Raw genomic sequence first — 19,307 nt, 5'->3', positions numbered from 1 at the left:
TTTCTTTTTAAATAGGTAAAGGACCATAATTGAAACAACTATAAAGATTTATTCTAAATCTAAGTATAAATGAAGTATTGAACTATTTGTTTTTCTAGGTAATTGTTTAACCCTCCTCATCTATTTATCAGCACAGGTGAGGTGTGTTTTCATATACAGGTTTTCCCCAACATCTTAGAACAATTTTAGTTTTAACAGCTTATAAAATAGCATTAAGCCTTTTGGGAAAACCTATATGTAAAAAGTTGTTTTGTTAAAAATAATTCATATCTAAGGTTCCAAATATATGACCCGTTGACAAAATCTAAGCCCAATTATACAAGTCGTTTATTATCACAAAGACACAATTTAAAATCAAATATCAGGAGATGCCAAAGTGCTTCAGTAAGCAAATTTACTTGTATCCATGATTTCTACCATCCCATTAGATAAATTACTTTATTATATGTCTTGCATAATTGATTTAAAAGTCTCCTACTAGTCAATCATTCTGTACTGCTAATTGTCATTATTTTGAGATTACTTGAGGTAATTATAACAAAAGTACATTCAGTTTATAGAATACACTTCACCCAGGATATAAAGTTTTCAACAAATAAATTGTCATTACTATTGCCATTGTTATGTGTTGGGAGTGGATCGTTTTCCTTTTACTAAGCATCTTATATTTGGTCTTCCTAATTATACCTTTAAGTGTACTGTAATAACTGGTATATCAGAAGTGCTATGTCCAACTTATAGGTTCATTGATAAGGTAATTGTCAACAAGCAAGCTAACAACTAACATGGGCTTAGGACACATCATCACATTTGTCACCTGGATTGGATACCATCCAGAAGTCCTCTCAGAAGAAAAAAAAAGAATAAAATCAATCAGAATTTCATAGGATTGTAGTTATAGAACTGGTAAGGAATAACTTAAGAGCTTGTCTAGTCCAACCCCATCGTTTTACAGGAGAGGAAAACAAGGCCCATAGAGGTTAAGTGGTCTGACCAAAGCCATTCAGGTAATCAATGACAGCATTTTAACCCAGGCCTTTGGGCTCTGTTATGGACTTCTCCACAAAAAAATTACCAATATATAAAATTTCTGCTGGAATAAATACCTTTGGTATTCTAAAAGCTAATTTTACTTAGCAACAGGCATTATACAGGCTATGATAAAAATTATTAGTATAAATAACATTATTTTTGCATTAAGAAGTCTACAAGTATTTGAATGTCAAAAGCATTATTATATTTCTCTCTACTTTCTAGGATGTAACATGACTTTTAAGCTGGAGGCTGTTGGTATACTATACTGTGGCCCAGCTGATATATTCCTTTCAGCTGTCTTCAAGATTTATACTGATCACCAATGTCAACTATACCATGAAATGTAAAGCATTCATCACTAAAATGGACAAGATGAAAAGATTAGCCATACAATGCTGCCCAAAGATATGGTCTGTATTGTGAGGTTTTCTCACAGATTGATGGGGCTCATATTTCAATACTTCAGAGTTGTGTAAATTCAGCAGCGTAGTCACTCCTTCCACCCAAGTTGATCTAAATTCCTCTATGTGTTAATAGAGTCTTTGTGAATTGCTGCATCCCAAGTAATTATTTTCCAGTGGCCAGTCGTTTAGTGAATAGCATCTCTGAGCTTACCCATGATGGTCCTCTGACTGGCAGACATATAATATTTTGCCAGAACTATACTCAGAATTTTCCTCTTTCAAGGACTTGCCAGAGCTTACAATGGCATAATATTCAAGATGCCTCCTGAATGTTGATGCATTAGTAAGTACAAAGTGCTCATGTTTTCATTTTACCACTATATTGAATAATTAGCCTTTCTCAAGCTATTAACTACTTACCCACTCCTCAAATGTAGAAATTTTCACTTTGGCCACCTTTTAGAAGCTTTAAAAAGCAAACATATTGCTTACTTGCCAGAAAAATTAAAACTTACCGAGTGAAGTATTTTTTTTACAGAGATTCCTATTTGCAACTGTAGGGAGTGAGGAAAAATATCCAACTTATACTTATAAATTCTTTTTCTCAGTTAGGAGGAACAGTGGAGAGAGAATAGGCCTGAAGTCAGGAAGACTTATCTTCCTGAGTTCAAATCTGGCCTCAGACACTTGACACTTACTAGCTGTGTGACCCTGGCCAAGTCACTTAACCCCAATTGCATCACCAAAAAAATTTAAAAAATAAAATAAAATGTGCACATGTGTAACAAAATCTTGTCTATCATCTTATAGTATCTATTGCCATAAAAATCTATATATCATTTCCTTTATTGTGGTACTTTAATGTGTATTGAGCTTCCATTCTGGCATACCATCTCAGATGCATTTATACTCCATGGGCTCAAAGGTCTAGAGCTGAGGGAACACTCAGAAGCCATCTAGTCCTGCTTTTAAGGGCATGAAAAATGATTGTAATACAAAACTAAAAATGAACATTTACAACTCATTTTAAAGATTAGACTTTCTTAAAGGTTTTTATGAGATAGATTTCTAGAAACATCCCATTCCCTTTGAAAGAAGTCAAGGTAACAACAGTACTGCCAAGGTAATCTCAGCACTTTGATTTGTATATCTGGTGGGGGGCGGGGAGGAGCATGCCTTTTCTATGGGCAGTGTAAAATGTACCATATTAAAGTGAAGTGGCTTTTCAATTCTTTAAATGTGGTCTTTCTCACAAACCGTCAAAATGTTATTGATAAAAGCATACTATGTAGGGATTTTGTTTTTCTTTTCTGACTTAACCCAATTTTCCTACATGAATTAGTTTAACTGTCATTATGGAGACACACAGTCAGTTTGAATAGTTATTCTCTCAATAAGACAATGAAAAGGGGGCTGAATTAATTTACCATTGTTCAGTGGTTCTTTTGGTGGAGCATACATGGAAATATTTCTTAGCTACCAAGAGCTTGATTATGTGACATTATCAAACTCTCTTTCTCTCCTACTCTTTGCTACTGAAACAATAATACGCTATATCCATCAGTGACCAGCAGTAAAGATATTATTACTACTTAGGGGAGATTTCAATACCATGTTGAAGAGAACTGTTCTGTGTAATAAGTAGATATTTCATTTTTTAATGTAAGGAAAAAAATGTCTAAAATCCATAGATAAGAAGAATCAAAACATCATGAAAATCTTATAAAGAATAAATAAATTTGGGGCAGCTAGGTGGTGCAGTGGATAAAGCAATGGCCCTGGATTCAGGAAGACCTGAGTTCAAATCTGGCCCCATACACTTGACACTAGCTGTGTGACCCTGGGCAAGTCACTTAACCCTCAATGGTGAAGAAGAAGAAAAAATTTATTCAGATACTTGGTTCTTGAGGCATCACTTCCACATTTTGCAATTCAGTAACATGTAATTTTGTTGCATCATCACCAACCATAAAGGCCAAAGATATAACTTTTTATTCTGAAGACATATAGATTTTCTGTGAGAGATAAGCTTTTTCATGTATCAAAATACAATGGTGTCCAAAGTATTTTCTTAAACTAATAATTATTTTACCATTGCCTCTCCTACTTTGGGGTTTTTCTTTTTCTTTTTCTTTTTCTTTTTTTGCGGGGCAATGAGGGTAAAGTGACTTGCCCAGGGTCACACAACTAGTAAGTGTCAAGTGTCTGAGGTCACATTTGAACTCAGGTCCTCCTGAATCCAAAGCTGGTGCTTTATCCACTGCACCACCTAGCTGCCTCCTCCTACTTTTAATATATTATAAAATCTTTTTCAAATTATATTTTAGTAAACATTAAGTTGTCAAAACTAGGTGTTAAAATATGCAGAACACAATTACATTTTGATACTTAATGACATTTAAATACAATATGCCATTTATTCCTCATAATAACCCCATGAACTAAGAAATATTATTCCATTTTAACAGATGAGGAATCGAAACTGGGAGAAGTTAAATGACTTGCTCAGGGTCACACAGATAAAAACTATCTTAGATAAGATTTGAATCTCTGTCTTTCTGAATCCAAGTCCAGGGCTTTTAGGCCATGAATTTCTGGTTTTATTTTTTGAGTAGTCCATACATGGATATAAGTATATTGGAAGTATACAGAAATTTTCCATCATTAAATGTTTTTAAAATAGCTTGTATTAAGTCCTGTGAGTCATTTTTCTTATTCCTCAAAGCATCATCTTTTGCCCCCCCCACAAAGAACTTTGTCAATAAGAGAGAGAAGAAAATGTATTTACTTGACCAAAATCTGTAAAGAGGAAAAATATTGCATATCTATTTGTTTATACTTGATGAACACCCTTCCAATGGGATCAAAATTAGTGATTTATTTGCTTTTTATGCATTCTGTTTTATTCTTTAGATCACCATATTTATGAGTGAATTTCTAAATTATTTTCTTTTCCTCCCTAAATCTATATTAGATCCTTTAACCCAGACATAAGATTACTTTTCAAATTTAGAAGAAATTTCCTGGCTATTTTCTAGAAAAACAAATGTTATGTTACATGCCTATGTATATGTATATGTATATATATATATATATATACCATTTATATCATCTTCCCAAATAGTTGTCCTATTAGTGACATTTGTTTCTTAAGTGCTTTCTGCATCTGTTCATTCTAGGATCCTTTCCTTGGATTACTCTTTTCATTCTGCAGATTTTTTTCTTTTTTAAGGCAAGTCAATAGAAATTTGACCAGTGATTTATTCTTTAACATAATGGAAATAAAGCAGCACACCATAAAGGGAGATATCAGTCACCAACACATATTAAGTAACTACTACACTGTGCCAGGAAAAATTCAGGGTGCAGGGGCTACAAAGCCAAACCTCAAACTGTCCTTGCCCTCACAAAGTTTACATTCTATGTAAAGAAGCAAGATTTACATGTTTAAGCATATGTGAGCAGCTAGGTGGTTCAAATGATAGAGTGCTAGGACCGGAAAGGAGGCCTGAGTTTACATCTAGCCTCAGACAATTTCTAACTGTCTGATTCTGGGTAGGTCACTTAACCTCTGTTTGACTCAGTTTCCTCATATGTAAAAAGATGCAAATAAGAAAGAAAAGAGCATCAATGAAACAGAAAATAAACAGAAGAAATAAGAAACAAATACAGATGGGAAAATAAACAAGAAGGTCAGTTTTGTTGCTATTATGTTAAATTTTATATGCCTTTTAAGAAATATATAATGAAAGTTCACTCTTTTCTATTCTTTATTTATAAAATGTTACTATTTCCTAAGTTCATAATAATATTTTTAAGAAACTCAACCCACATAATATCCTTCCAGTTCATGATAATTATGGTGCCAAAGTACCTTGAGGAAGTAACTTCATAATAACCCCTTTTCCGATCTCCTAATCCAAAACCCATACCCCTTAATCATTGACCAAAAGAGATAAGCATGTTCCAGTGTCTGTTTTTTCTAGTTGTTAAGTTGATTTCTGATCCTTAATCTTTAATAACTGATGTGAATTCTGTTTTGAAATTAGTTATTTAGACCAAATGTCTATAGATATATTCCAAGGGATTTCTGAATTAGATTGGGGAAAAAGTAAATCTTTGATTCACTAGCCTCTAACTTAAATTTAACATTTCCTTTTATTATATATGCAGCCAATGAATATTATTGTGAGAAGGGGTCCAGGACACAAAAAAAGGTTAAGAAGTTCTGTACTTGCAGAAATAAATACAACCAGCTTTCAGGTTATCTATTTAATTAGTTCCAACTGGGCATAATAATCTTTCTCAAATGATTTTCCTTTGAAGTTGACTGATCTTTGAACTGGTTGATTAACCAGATTGACTGGGGCAGGCATTTGTGCCAGGGTTCTTCTGGCTGCAAACCACTGGGTAAAGAAATAGAAACTTAATGTACTGTCCGGATTTATCTTAATTATCGAATGATATAGAGACTGAACTAAAACTTCCATCATTTCTTCATAACACCCAGCACTTTCCTCCAGTCTTTGTTGACACATATCGACTCTTGTCAAATGAGAGTTAGCTCATGCTGTGTTTCTTACATAATCCTGTTGAATTTCTATCCAGCCAATCTCACCTTGACTGTTCCCTAGTGTTTTTTTGTTTTTTTGTTTTTTTTTAGTGAGGCAATTGGGGTTAAGTGACTTGCCCAGGGTCACACAACTAGTAAGTGTTAAGTGTCTGAGGCCGGATTTGAACTCAGGTACTCCTGACTCCAGGGCAGGTGCTCTATCCACTGTGCCACCTAGCTGCCCCTCCCTAGTGTTTTTAATGTATTCTTTTTCAAGTTAGTTTAACATAGTGAGGTTGCTATTTTATGAATATTTTTAACCTCTCTCATTCCCTCTTTGATAACTTGCAAGTAATCTTTCATGTTTCCTTAGTGACAAGTCTCTTCATTCAATGAGTTCTACATACTACAGTATTTATTCCATCAATAATTTTTGAACTTTTGTGTTGGTCACCAACTGGTGACAGAAACATTCTGCCATATTCACACTTTTTTAATCTCAGATACAACAATCATCATCAAACAGATGCACCAACCCCCAGAAAACCTCTCAGGGACTCAGTTCGCCTCAGGTAGAACATTCCTTTTCTACAAAAAGTTTATTAGTAGTTAAAATATGTGTGTGTAATCTATAAAACCGCCCCTCCCATACCAAAACACTCCTAAATGTCTCAAGAGAGATCAGTATTACTAATTCATGAAAATAGCTTCATTTTGTCTTGAAGTTTAACCTGTTCTTGTTATATTTTAACTGTTATGCCTCTTAAAAAGTTTGTAATTTTTTATTTGCCATAAACTACATTAAAATATATTTCCCTACAGCAAATGAAAAGCATCATGGTATGGTGGAAAGCATTCTGGTTTCAAAGTAGATGACTTGGTTTCAACTCCTGACACTGCCTCTTCATACCTGTGCAACACTTATCTTCTCTGTCCTTCAGTTTTCTCATCAATGCAGTAGGAATTTTGAAGGATATAATTTCCAAGGTGCCTTCTTCTTCTTTTTTTTTTCTCGCTGCAGCAGGGCCAAGAGAAGCACCTGGGTCTAGCGACTCTCCGGCCATTTCTTTCTTTTTTTTTTTTTTACGAGATATTTTATTTTTTCCATTACATGTAAAGCTAGTTCTCAACTTTTGTTTATACATGCTTTACAATTTCAGATTTTTCTCCCTCCCTCCCCTCCCTCCCCCCTCCCCTAGACAGCAGGTAATCTGATATAGGTTATATCTATATATCTCTATACATATACATATAGATATAGATATATACACACACATATATATACCCATAATAACATTAATCCTATTTCTGCATTAATCCTGTTACAAGAGAAAGAATCAGAGCAGTGATGCAAAACCTCAAAATAGAAAAAAAAAAACACAACAGCTCCAAGGTGCCTTCTAACCTTATATCCATGAGCCTATGGAAATATTTCATCATGGAATTCAGACATATTAGTACAAACCCAAATAGGTAGATCACATTCTTCCATAAGAAGCATTTTAAGACACTGGTATTAAAATGCAAGAAAGATAATATCATTTCTCTTCCTTATCATAAAGGTCTATGAAGGACCCAGGGACACCTGGGTTAGAGAAGGTTCGCCTCAGCTACCAAGTTTGAAGCCTGAAATTCCAAACATGGGTAAAAGTAAAGTGAAAGAGGATACTTCATGGAGGTCACTTTAATTTTTCACTAGTTATTACTCTAGATTTTCTTTCTTTCTTCACCTCCTGCTCCTCCTGACCTGTGAATACAACCTAAGTATCCTACTATCCTATTTCTTTGCTTCTGTTCCTGGGCTACAGAGTATCACTGTAGATAGTAATGATATTTGACCAATACAATAAATTCACGTTTCTAACCTTGCCTGGATTCTTGCTGCTTACCAAGTACCCTTCTACTGCTTCATTCCCCACTATGTCTATTCCAAATCTTTTCTTCTTTCCTCTAATTATTACCTACTTACCTACCTTCCAAGCTTAAAGCACATGACCCAGCCCACTACTTTATTGAATAGATTGAGGCTAGTTGGCACAAAATCCTTCACATCTACTTAATCCTCAATTCCTCTAACCCTCTCACCATCACTACTGTTTCATCTCTTCTCCACCAGTCTTTCTATCCCATTTAGAAGACAAAAATCAGTGACTCACTAAAGTTAATACTTCTCTCTTGTGCATCTTCAATCTCCCCCATTTGGCTCTTTCTAATTTCCTTTCAAAAATGATAAGTTCTCAATTTCAAAAGCTTTTCCTTGCCCCTCCTAGCTGAGACAGTTAACATCACATCCCTCTCAGAGGTAAACTTCTTAACAAAATTGTCCATCAGTGTTGTTACCTTTGCACAACGGACTCCTTGAGCATTCTCTTTTAATCAGATATTTATGCCAATCATTTTTCTAAAACTTTCTCTTAAAGGTCACCAATGATCTTATAATCACCAAATCCTAGGTTCTTTTTTTCCTTCAGGTTTCATCCACTTTTACCTTCCTGAAGTTTTCTACACGGTAAACCAGCCCTTCTCTGAATGTTTATTCCTTCTTTGGTTTTAGAGACATTACATTAAACTCTCCAGGGTCTTCTTCCTCTCTCTTATAGCTAGATATTTGGTCTCCTTAACCAGGGAAGGAGTGTGATACAGTAGAAAAACTGCTGTATCTGGCATTAGGGGAACTGGGTTCACATCCCCAGTTTTGCTACTCATGTCTATGTGACTGAAGGCAAGTTATTTAACTTCTCAATGCCTCAGTTTTCTCATTTGTAAAATGAAGGGTTGATTTCTGTGGTTCCTACTCTAAATCCATGAATCCTCATGTCCTTCCAATCTCTTAATATGGGTGCTACTCAAAGATCTTTTAATGTTCCTCTCCTTTTCTTGTCCTACTCCCCCTCTCTTGGCAATCTCAGTCATTTATGTGGCAATCTCATTAAACTACTATATCTATGCAGATGTCTTGAGCTAAAGTCTTGAGCTCTCTTCTAAGCTTTACATTTCCATTCTCAAGTCTTCGAAAGACATCCCAGCTGGATGCCCACTGGAAGATAAATCCAATCTCTCCAAAATGTAGTTCTTTATCTTTCCCTCCATACTTGCTCTTCTTCATGACTTCACTATTTCTACCTGTAGTACCGCCATCTTTTTTATATCCTATATTCATATTTTCAGGGTTATGTTTGAATCTACCTCTTCTTTTATTTCTTTTACCTTATCATTTATCAGCAATTTCTTGTCTATTCTCTGTCCTTGACATTTTAAAAATCCACCCTGTCTCTTCATTTGCAGTAGCATATATTTTCATTACCACGATCTGAAATAGTGCAATCACTTCTTCCCACTCCCATTTTTCTCCATATTTTAATCTATCTTTCACACTTTTCCCAGAATAATCCCACTTATGTATAGATCTATTCATGTCACACCTGTGCTCAAAAATATTTCAAGGGCTCCTTGTCACCTATGAGTAAAACACAAACTTCTCTGCTTGTCATTCAAGCCCAATTTGAACTGGACAATTGCCCTCTAACCTTGTTCTCTTTTTCATATTGATCCCTTCCCAGAAATTTATGGGCCAGCCAAACTACATTATTCTTTTTCCTTGAATAAGCACTGAACCTTCCTAACTTGGTGACTTTGCAGGTCAGGCTGTTTCCTATACCAGGCATGTTTTCTGTCTCTCTATTTGTGAAAGCCCAAATTAAATGCCATCTTCTCCATAGAGAGAATGGTTCCTAATGGTAACAATACCTTAACCCCACCCCATCCAGGCCTCTGATCTCATATCTGAAGCTGAATAATGTTAAGGATAGTGGTAAGGGAAAGCTTGTAAAGTATTCCTCTGCCCCCCATTTTAACAGTAGGGGCCTTTTTGCTAGTATCTTTTTTTTTTTAAGTGAGGCAATTGGGGTTAAGTGACTTGCCCAAGGTCAAACAGCTAGTAAGTGTTAAGTGTCTGAGGCTGAATTTGAACTCAGGTACTCCTGATTCCAGGGCCAGTGCTCTATCCACTGTGCCACCTAGCTGCCCCGCTAGTATCTTCTAAAGGCAGTTCTAAAAAAAAAGAACTACTTAAATGTTTTGAACAATGGTAATATCATTGGAAGAAGTGTTTAGCCTTTTAAGGTGGTGACTTAAAAGAACAGTCATCGTGTTTCTATAAGAACTTGCACACATTTTCAAAGTTAAAATTCATCGTTTTATACTCAGGTATTTCATATAGGTTTATTATACCAGTTTATGACCTTGATAGAATGTAAGCTCTTTAGGAGCATTATTTCTTTTTTGTCTTACTATTCCCAGTACCTAGATCAGTGCTGGGCATGTAGTAAGTCTATAATAAATGTTTAGTTAATTGTTTGCCTCACCTGCCTATTGTCAACATATGCAAAAATAGGCAAAAATATTTGTTGACAAAAGGGATCTTAGAGACCATCAAATCTAGACCCCTTATAAGGAGAAACTAAGACCCAGATAGGATAGATATCTTGCTTAGGATCACACAGCTATAAAGTGTCTGAGGCAGGATTCAAGTTCTGGTCTTTCTGACTCTAAATTAAGTGTTCAATATACCATGGAACTCGCTGGTATATCAAAAAACTGGAGAGATAGGTTCTGAAGAGTCACTGAACTCAAAACATGAATTATGTCTAAAGATATTCTGAAATAAAAATTTCAGAATATTATTTCAATGTATCATTGATATTTTATGAAACTAAAAGTGCTAAGGCTATGAGCATAATAAATAACAAAAAAGGGCTTATATTAGGTGATGCCTTCAATAATCAGATCTGATATTTATGAATGGTATCTTGGAAGGTAGGTTGGGACATTAATCTTAATCAGAGAATCAATTAAATAGTCAACAAGGATGCACCTGCCATATGTCAGGCACTATGCTAAGTGCTGGGGATATAAAAAAGGGTGAAATAAAAAATCATTCTAGTACCTGAATGCAATGAGCTTATGGTCTAATGAGGAAGATAAATACAAAAAAAAATGTACAAGTTATTTACAAGATAAATTGGAAATAATCAATAGAGGGAAGACACCTGCATTAAAGGGGGGGGACAGTTAGGAAAGGCTTCTTTTAGAAGGTGAGATTTTAGCTAGAACTCAAAGAAAGCCAAGGAGTCCATGAGAAAGAGAGGAAGAAGAAGAGAATTACAGGCATGGAGGACATCTAGCAAAGATGCCCAGAGTTAGGATGAATATCTTGTCCTAGGAACCAAAAGGAGACCAGTGTCATGGAATACTCTACCTGGAGTGGAGTGAGTACATGGAGAAGGGACAGGGGGAGGAGAAGGTTAGTAATAAGGGTTAGTCATAAGAAGACTGGAAAAGTTGTAAGGGAGCAGGTTATAAAGGGTTTTGAATGTCAAACAGGATTTTATATTTGATGCTGGAGGTGATAGGTAACCACTGGAGTCTATAAAACTGGAGGGGAAAGAGTGAAATGCTCAGATATGTGCTTTAATAAAATCAATTTCATGTTTTGTATGACTTGCACAATGACATGCATAATTGATATATTGCTTGACTTCTCAAGAGATGAGGGAGGGGTGGGAAGGAAGAAGAAAATTTGGAACTGAAAATTTTTAAATATCAATGTCAAAAACATTTAAATGTAATTGGGAAATATTTAATGAAATAAATAAAAATATTTTTAAAAAGAAAATAGGAAAGAAAGAGAATCAGTTTTATGGCTAAGTAGAAGAAGCAAGGAGACCAACTAGTCATTCAATTAATCACTTGGCAAGCATTAAGTGCTTACTATGTACCAGGCACTGTGCTAAGACCTGGGGATACAAAAACGGCAAAAGTCCTGACCCTCAATGAACTCATAATCTAATGTGGGAGACAAGTAAAAAATTACATTAAAAAAACTACATACAAGATAAATAGGAAATAGATAAAAGAAGGAGTGCAATAAAATTCAGAGGAATTTGGAAAGGCTTTCTATAGAAGAAAGGTTCTTGAAGGAAACCAGAGAAGCCAAGAAGCAGAGATGAGGGAGGGAGGTTACAGCCAAAATGCTTTTTCAGTAGTCCAGGAATAAGGTGATAAGAACCTGGATCATGGTACCAACAATGTCTGAGAGAGGAAAAAACCAAACCAACAAACAAACCTAGATAAGAGATGTTATTAGGTAAAAACAATAAGACGTGGCAGCAAGAATGAAAGTAGAAGAAAGAGAAGAAGCATTTATTCAATTCTTAGTAAGTGCTAAGCACTGTATAAACAATATCTCATTTCATCCTCCCAACAATCCTAAGAGGTAGGTGCTTTAATTTTGCACGTTTTGCAAAAGAGTGAACTGATTTAAAGAAAGATTAAGGGACTTGCCCCAGAGTCTTATACCCAGTAAATTTCTGAGTTCTAACTGGATCAATTATTTAGCCTCCCTCTCCCTCCCTCCCTCTCTCCCTCTCTCCCTCTCTCCCTCTCTCTCTCTCTCTCTCTCTCTCTCTCTCTCTTACACATACACACACACACACACACACACACTCCACTTTGTGTTATCTCTAAGAGTTGTGTTGTCAAAACCCCCAAATTAAAGTTGTTTCAGCTTTTTATTTTATTTAGTGGACTATTTCGGTATTCTCAAAAGAAATACTTTAGGGATACTTATATCTATTTTTTTTTGGAGTCTAATCAATAAGAAAAATTGAAAAACACTTGACACACCCACCTATTTTTGTGGCAATTATTGAAACAATTCTAAAATAAAGTTTTCTACAACAGAAGTGTTCCTGAAAAGTTGTGACTAAATGAATTTTTATAATTTGAATTTTGTTTTATATGTATAAGGGAAGTTCACTACCTAAGGGACCCTAATTTAAATTCTCTCATAAAGCAAAGAACCCTTTTGTAAAATGAATATTTATATAGCTCATATTTACATTTAATCCATAAATTTATTTGTTAGTATCTTTATATGCTGTGAATACTAGGTAATAACTGTAGTTGTTTGCCCTTCGTTCTTGAACTGGGCCATGATATCAGGAGGTGATGTCATGCTTTGCAGTGAATTTTATTTAAGTGAGGGAGGACTGTGCAAAGTCACCAGTCTCACTCTCTCCTTCAAGGCAAGTAAGGTAATAATATTGACTTTTCAAAAACATAACAGAACTTATAACAGCTTACAGATAGATTGTACTTTTTGGGGGGGGAGGCAATTGGGGTTAAGTGACTTGCCCAGCTAGTAAGCGGTCAAGTGTCTGAGGTCAAATTTGAACTCAGATCCTCCTGACTCAAGAGCTGGTGCTCTATTCACTGTGCCACCTAGCTACCCCTGATAGATTGTACTTTTAGGGTTGTTGTTGTTGTTGAGTCATTTCAGTTGTGTCCAATTCTTTTTTTTTTTAGTAGGGCAATGAGGGTAAAGTGACTTGCCCAGGGTCACACAGCTAGTAAGTGTCAAGTGTCTGAGGCCTGATTTGAACTCAGGTACTCCTGAATCCAGGGCCCATGCATTATCCACTGTGCCACCTAGCTGCCCCCAGCTGTGTCCAATTCTTTATGCTTCCTTTTGGGATTTTCTTGACAAAGATACTGGAATGTTTCACCATTTCCTTCTCCAGTTCATTTTACAGATGAGGAAACTGAGCCAAACAGGATTAAATGACTTACCCCGGATCACATAGCTAGTAAATGTCTGAGGCCAGATTTGAACTAAAGATGAGTCTAATCACTATGCCACCTAGTTGTCCCTTTAAGTCTTGCAAAGAGCTTTATATACATTAATTTATTTAATCCTCACAATAATCTTGTAAAGTAGACACTATCATTCTTCCCCATCTACAGATAAGGAAACTGATGCTTAGGGAACTCAAGTCATTTGTCCAAGGTAATACATCTAGAAAGTCTCTTAGAAGAGATTGGAACCCAAGTCTTCATGGCTCTATATCTGATACTCTTTTCATGTGCCAAATAAGCACTATATTTATACACTGATTGAGAGCAGATCCCTTCAAAGTCATTACCTCAGGAGGCTATTTGTTTATTTTTATTATCATTTTTCACCTTCCTCCCACCCCATGACCTCTCTTCTGCATCTGTTGATATTCTTTTCTAGATTTTCTTCCTGAAGACCCATTTTAGGAGACTTATCCTCTACGATACCTTCCCTGATCTCTTTTCCTCTATCAGTATCTTAGTCCACTATACTTGACATGTTCTGCATATTTGTTACTTACAAGTGGTGTATGAAGCACTGAACTTAAAACCATGTAGATCTGGGTTCAAATCCTACCTAAGATTAGCTATACTAAACTCCTTGAAGGTAAGGATAGTGTCATTTTTTCTTCAGCTTTGTATCAACAGTGCCTAATAAAATACCTTGCACATAGTAGGTGCTTAAGAAATATTTGTTGAGTTGAAGATTTCATTATAGAGAGAAACTTCTGTGCAAACAATTCATAGGAGTCCAAGGAAACAGGTTCTTTTAAATTTGACTTGATGTCATTTAGATTTAGAATTCAAGGTACATGGAGCTATGAGAATGCCAAGATATTAGTAGAGAAAGTTTTTATTTAATATTTGAAAAAAGCAAGGCAATGAGCCTGTGAGTCTATTCCATTCTGGGGGTTTCTGAGGAGTATTCTTGCACTCTGGATTAATGAGGACCAGAAGACAATGCCTTCCTACCTAAGACCATGCAACTAGTATGGCCCTAAAGGATCACTGTGCAATGTTTTGTTGGCTCATGGAACATGAAGGCATTTGCCTGGGGATTAAAGGGCAGAAACATTTAAGAAATAAAGTAGAAGAGAACAACTTCATCCAGTCAGTCTGTCAATCTTTTTTTTGTTTTTTGGTTTTTTTGCAGGCTAATTGGGGTTGAGTGACTTGCCCAGGGTCACACAGCTAGTAAATGTCAAGTGTCTGAGGCCGGATTTGAACTCAGGTACTCCTGAATCCAGAGCCAGTGCTTTATCCACTGCACCACCTAGCTGCCCCTGTCAATCTTTTTATACTTTGGGGAGGGGGGAAGGTTATCCTCTCTCTTGAGGATAAAGGAATCTTTGAAAAAGGACTCCTCAGGTATTTAAACATTTTGTTACTGTTGCTCAGTTGTGTCTGAATCTTCATGACCCCATTTGAGTTTGGAGATTTCTTGGCAAAGATACTAGAGTGGTTGGACCATTTCCTTTTCCAGCTCATTTTAAAGATGAGGAAACTGAGGCAAATAGGATACCATAAGACTTTCCCAGGGTCACATAGCTAATAAGTGACTGAGACCTGAGGCTATATGTTTAGTCCATTACTGCTACTGTGGCTCACAATATTTTGAAAATCCTTTGGTTCATATTTTTCATATATATCATGAGATATATATGTTCTTATTTTCTTTGATTTTTCAAAGTCATCTTATTTTACATTATACCACTGATTTATTATCTACTAAATGAAAGCAAATCAACAAATATTTACTGAGTGCATACTATATGCAAAGCACTGTGCCAGGGGCAGCTAGGTGGCGCAGGGGATAGAGCACAGGCCCTGGAGTCAGGAGTACCTGAGTTCAAATCCAGCCTCAGACACCTAACACTTACTAGCTATGTGACCCTGGGCAAGTCTCTTAACCCCAATTGCCTCACACACACACACACACAAAAAGCACTGTGCTAGGTACTGTGGGAAACACAAAGAGTTATAAGAAAGAGTATCTGTTCTTATAAAATTTGTAATTTCATTGAAGTGATAAGATATACATGATAAATAAAAATACAACATATAATCAAGGATAAAAATAAATAATATGGTTAAGCATTTGAGGGTTTTAATATGTCAAAACCAATGATCTTCAGTACCAATGATTTTTTTAGGGAACTTATTTTAAGCCTTTTGTCAAACTCAATTCATAGTTATGTCAACACAAAAATGGTAGTGCCCAGGAGTGCATTGGTAAATGTTTAAGAATCAACTCTCAAAAAAAAGTAGTATATACAACACATTCTTAAGGTAAATCTGCAGTATTGACATTTTCTCCATCACTTCCTTAAGTCTGATACAAGTGGTATCAAACTCAAATAGAAATGGGGGCAGAGTGTACTAACCATACATAAAGGGGCAGCTAGGCCTGGAGTCAGGAAGATCTGAGTTAAAATCTGGTCTCTGATACTTACTAGCTCTGTGACCCTGGACAAATAATTTAACCCCTATTTTCCTCAGTTCTTCATCACTAAAATGGGAATACACTAGAAGGAAATGGCAAACCACTCCAGTATCTTTGCAAAGAAAAGCCTATGGACAATGTCCACAGGGTCATGACGAGTCAGATATGACTGCATAAATGAACAACAATAAACCATACAGAAAGATCCCTGCAAATTATTTATTGACTTAAAAATCCACATATTAATATTATGTGTTTTGTTATATTTTTTGTTCTGTTAAATATTTTCCAATTACATTTTAATCCGGTTCAGACCACACTAGAGACTGTTGTGGGCTGCACATATGAATAATCTGGTCTAAATCATCAAGAAGGCAATAAATCAAGCCCTGATTTTTAATGTTTGCCAATTTCCAAGATGTAAATGCTGATGTTGAAAATTTAAGAATTTTAAAATAACCTGAATACTTAAAGCTGGCTCTGGCACACTCCTAGACTAATGCCTGAATTCCTACTATATATTATCCCATACTTTGCGCAGTTGACAAAGGTGCCTTTTAGTTGTAGCTTAAGCCCAACAGAGAAATTTTCTTCATGAATTGGAAACTGAAGCAGAGAAGTAATGTATAGATTTCTACTCTATTCAAAAATATATTTTTTATTAACAAAGAAGCACATAATTAATGTCCTACTTACAAGCAAAATAGCAGCTCAGAACAAGAAGGGATAAAAGAAACAGGAACTTCAAACTAAAATTAAGTATACTTTTCACTAAATAACATAATACATGTAAAGTGCTTTGCACAGTGCCTGGCACATAGTAGGCACTTAATAAATGCCTGTTTGCCTTCTTCCCCTGTAGAGGTAGCTAGGTAGTAAAATGGATAGAGCACTAGACCTGAAAACAAGAAGATCTGAGTTCAAATTCAGCCTCAGCTATGTACTAGCTCCATGACCTTGGGTAAGTCACAATTTTATTTGCATTTCCTTGGTTTCCTCATCTATAAAATGGGGATAATATTGGCAACCTACCTCTCAGCATCGTTTGAAAATTCAATGAGCTAACACCTATAAAATACTTTCCAAATCTTAAAGTGCTACATAAATGTTAGCTAGTATTATTATTAGCTTTATGCCTCCAGGTATTACAATACTATTCTGATACTTCAACATAGTTTAGTGGTGACTCTAAATTATTAAAGACAATAACATATTAGTATGATCTCTGACAGGTTCTAAGAGGTACAATGATTCTGAGAAGAAATCTAGCAAGAGATTATCTGTTTGTAATTCAAGGACCAGCTTGGCTAGCTAAGTGCAGAAAAGATCATTGCCAGGTGGGCCAGAGGGTCATGAATTCCTGAGCCACAGCCACTCTTACATATAATCTTGTAATGTATATAGAAATTGGGACATGTATCAATGGAGGGAGTACCCATACCACAAAATCTATCATACAATAGTATTCCTAATATTTTTTTCTTTGTCACCTTCAGAGATTCTCCCAAGACATTTTAATGACTTCTGAAACTATCTGTTGTATCCTGTTACCAGGGGTTATTCAAAAGAAATGTATTACTGTCAGCAACTCCCAATTACACTGTCCACATATGATTTTCTTTTAATTTCTCTTCAAAAACCATAATTAGCCTGCCCATCAGAGCTCCAAACTGCTAGATTTTATCTCATAACTTTGAGCTGTCTCAAAATTGAGATATACAACATCCCTGAAGCCACAACTTATTTCCTAAAGGAGGTATACTCCCCTTTCTTCTAAACCTTTAAAAAAAGGTACTCAGGGGCAGATTAGTGGTGCAGTGGATAAAGCACTGGCCCTGGATTCAGGAGGACCTGAGTTCAAATCCGGCCTCAGACACTTGACACTTCTAGCTGTGTGACCCTGGGCAAGTCACTTAACTCCAATCGCCTCACCAAAAAAAAAGTACTCAAAACAAAACATGCTGTATAAGCAAGACTATATGTTGTTCTTCATAGAATTCAATATATTTTACTTTTTAAGTGAAAAAAATCAAAACATTCATGTTGCAAATATGCATGATACGCATAGATTTCCTTGCTTCAGACAATAGAATTCTGAAGTTTATATATGAGTTTGATTTGAGCCCAATATATTCAACAAAAAAGGGACTCATGGTGTGACTTCTTGGGCAGCTTATTTTATATATAAACATTTGCAAATGCTGCTTTGAATGCCTGCCCATATAGCAGTTCTAAACTCATGTCATTTTAAGAATTTTTACATCAACATAGAAATGACACAAATTTTTCAGCTGTGAATCATAAGTTTTCAATAAATATTTGATTGATTAATTGATTTGTGATTGAAGAGCTCACTGGTTCTTTACAAGAAGCATTCAGTATAATATGCTTAATCTAACCAAATCATATGATTACTTTTTTTCTGACACATAGAAAATTCAGGCATGTTTTCAGACATGGGCTGCCTCTCTTCATTATACAAGTTCAATTAAATTAATTCATTCAGAATGAAGATTAATTATTACTCAGGTAGTTTTTCTGTAATATAGATCTAACTAGGTTATCCCTTTATTCAACAAATTCCAGTGGTTCCCTACTGCTTTCAAGATCAAATATAAAATCATCTGTTTGGTATTTGAAGTTCTTCATGACCCAGCCTTTCCCTCCATCTTCAGTCTTCTTATATATTAGATGAATTTCGTTCTTTAGTCATATTGAACTAATTGCTGTTTTGCACAAGTGATGTCTTATTTCCCATCTCTGGGCCTTTGTACTGGCTATCCCCTTCACCCCTCTTGAAATTTCTTGTTTCTTCAAGACTCAGTTCTGGCCAAGTTTTAGAAAAACCTGAGAAGACTTGCATGAACTGATGCACAGTGAAGTGAGCAGAGCCAGGAGGATAATTTATACTGCAATCTGTACCCTAAATCCACAGGCTCTTTATTGTGATTCATCATGAGTCCTTTGGAATTATTGTCAGTCTTTGTGTCAATCAAAGTTGCTGAACCTTTCAAAGCTGATTGTCTTTTCAATACTGCTATTACTGCATAAATTTTCCTGGTTCTGCTCAATTTACTATGCATCAGTCTGCACAAGTCTTCTCAAGTTTTTCTGAAACCCTCTCCTTCATCTTTTCTTATAGCACAAAAGTAAAGAAAATCAGTTTTGAAAGACTTAGTAACTCAGTGTTATTTGGAAT

General features: G+C 35.6%; 1 protein-coding gene across 2 annotated transcripts in view; it reads right to left on the bottom strand.

Annotated features, from left to right (window-relative positions):
* The window catches only part of GRIK2 (glutamate ionotropic receptor kainate type subunit 2), an 823,240-nt gene that overhangs the window by 780,032 nt on the left and 23,901 nt on the right, over positions 1–19,307 (bottom strand). The gene's annotated exons all lie outside the window — the stretch shown is intronic.

Source organism: Dromiciops gliroides, chromosome 4 (genome assembly GCF_019393635.1).
Source record: "Dromiciops gliroides isolate mDroGli1 chromosome 4, mDroGli1.pri, whole genome shotgun sequence".
Lineage (NCBI taxonomy): Eukaryota > Metazoa > Chordata > Mammalia > Microbiotheria > Microbiotheriidae > Dromiciops > Dromiciops gliroides.
The sequence above is the reverse complement of the archived record's forward strand: the minus strand, read 5'-3'. Positions and strand labels throughout refer to the sequence as shown.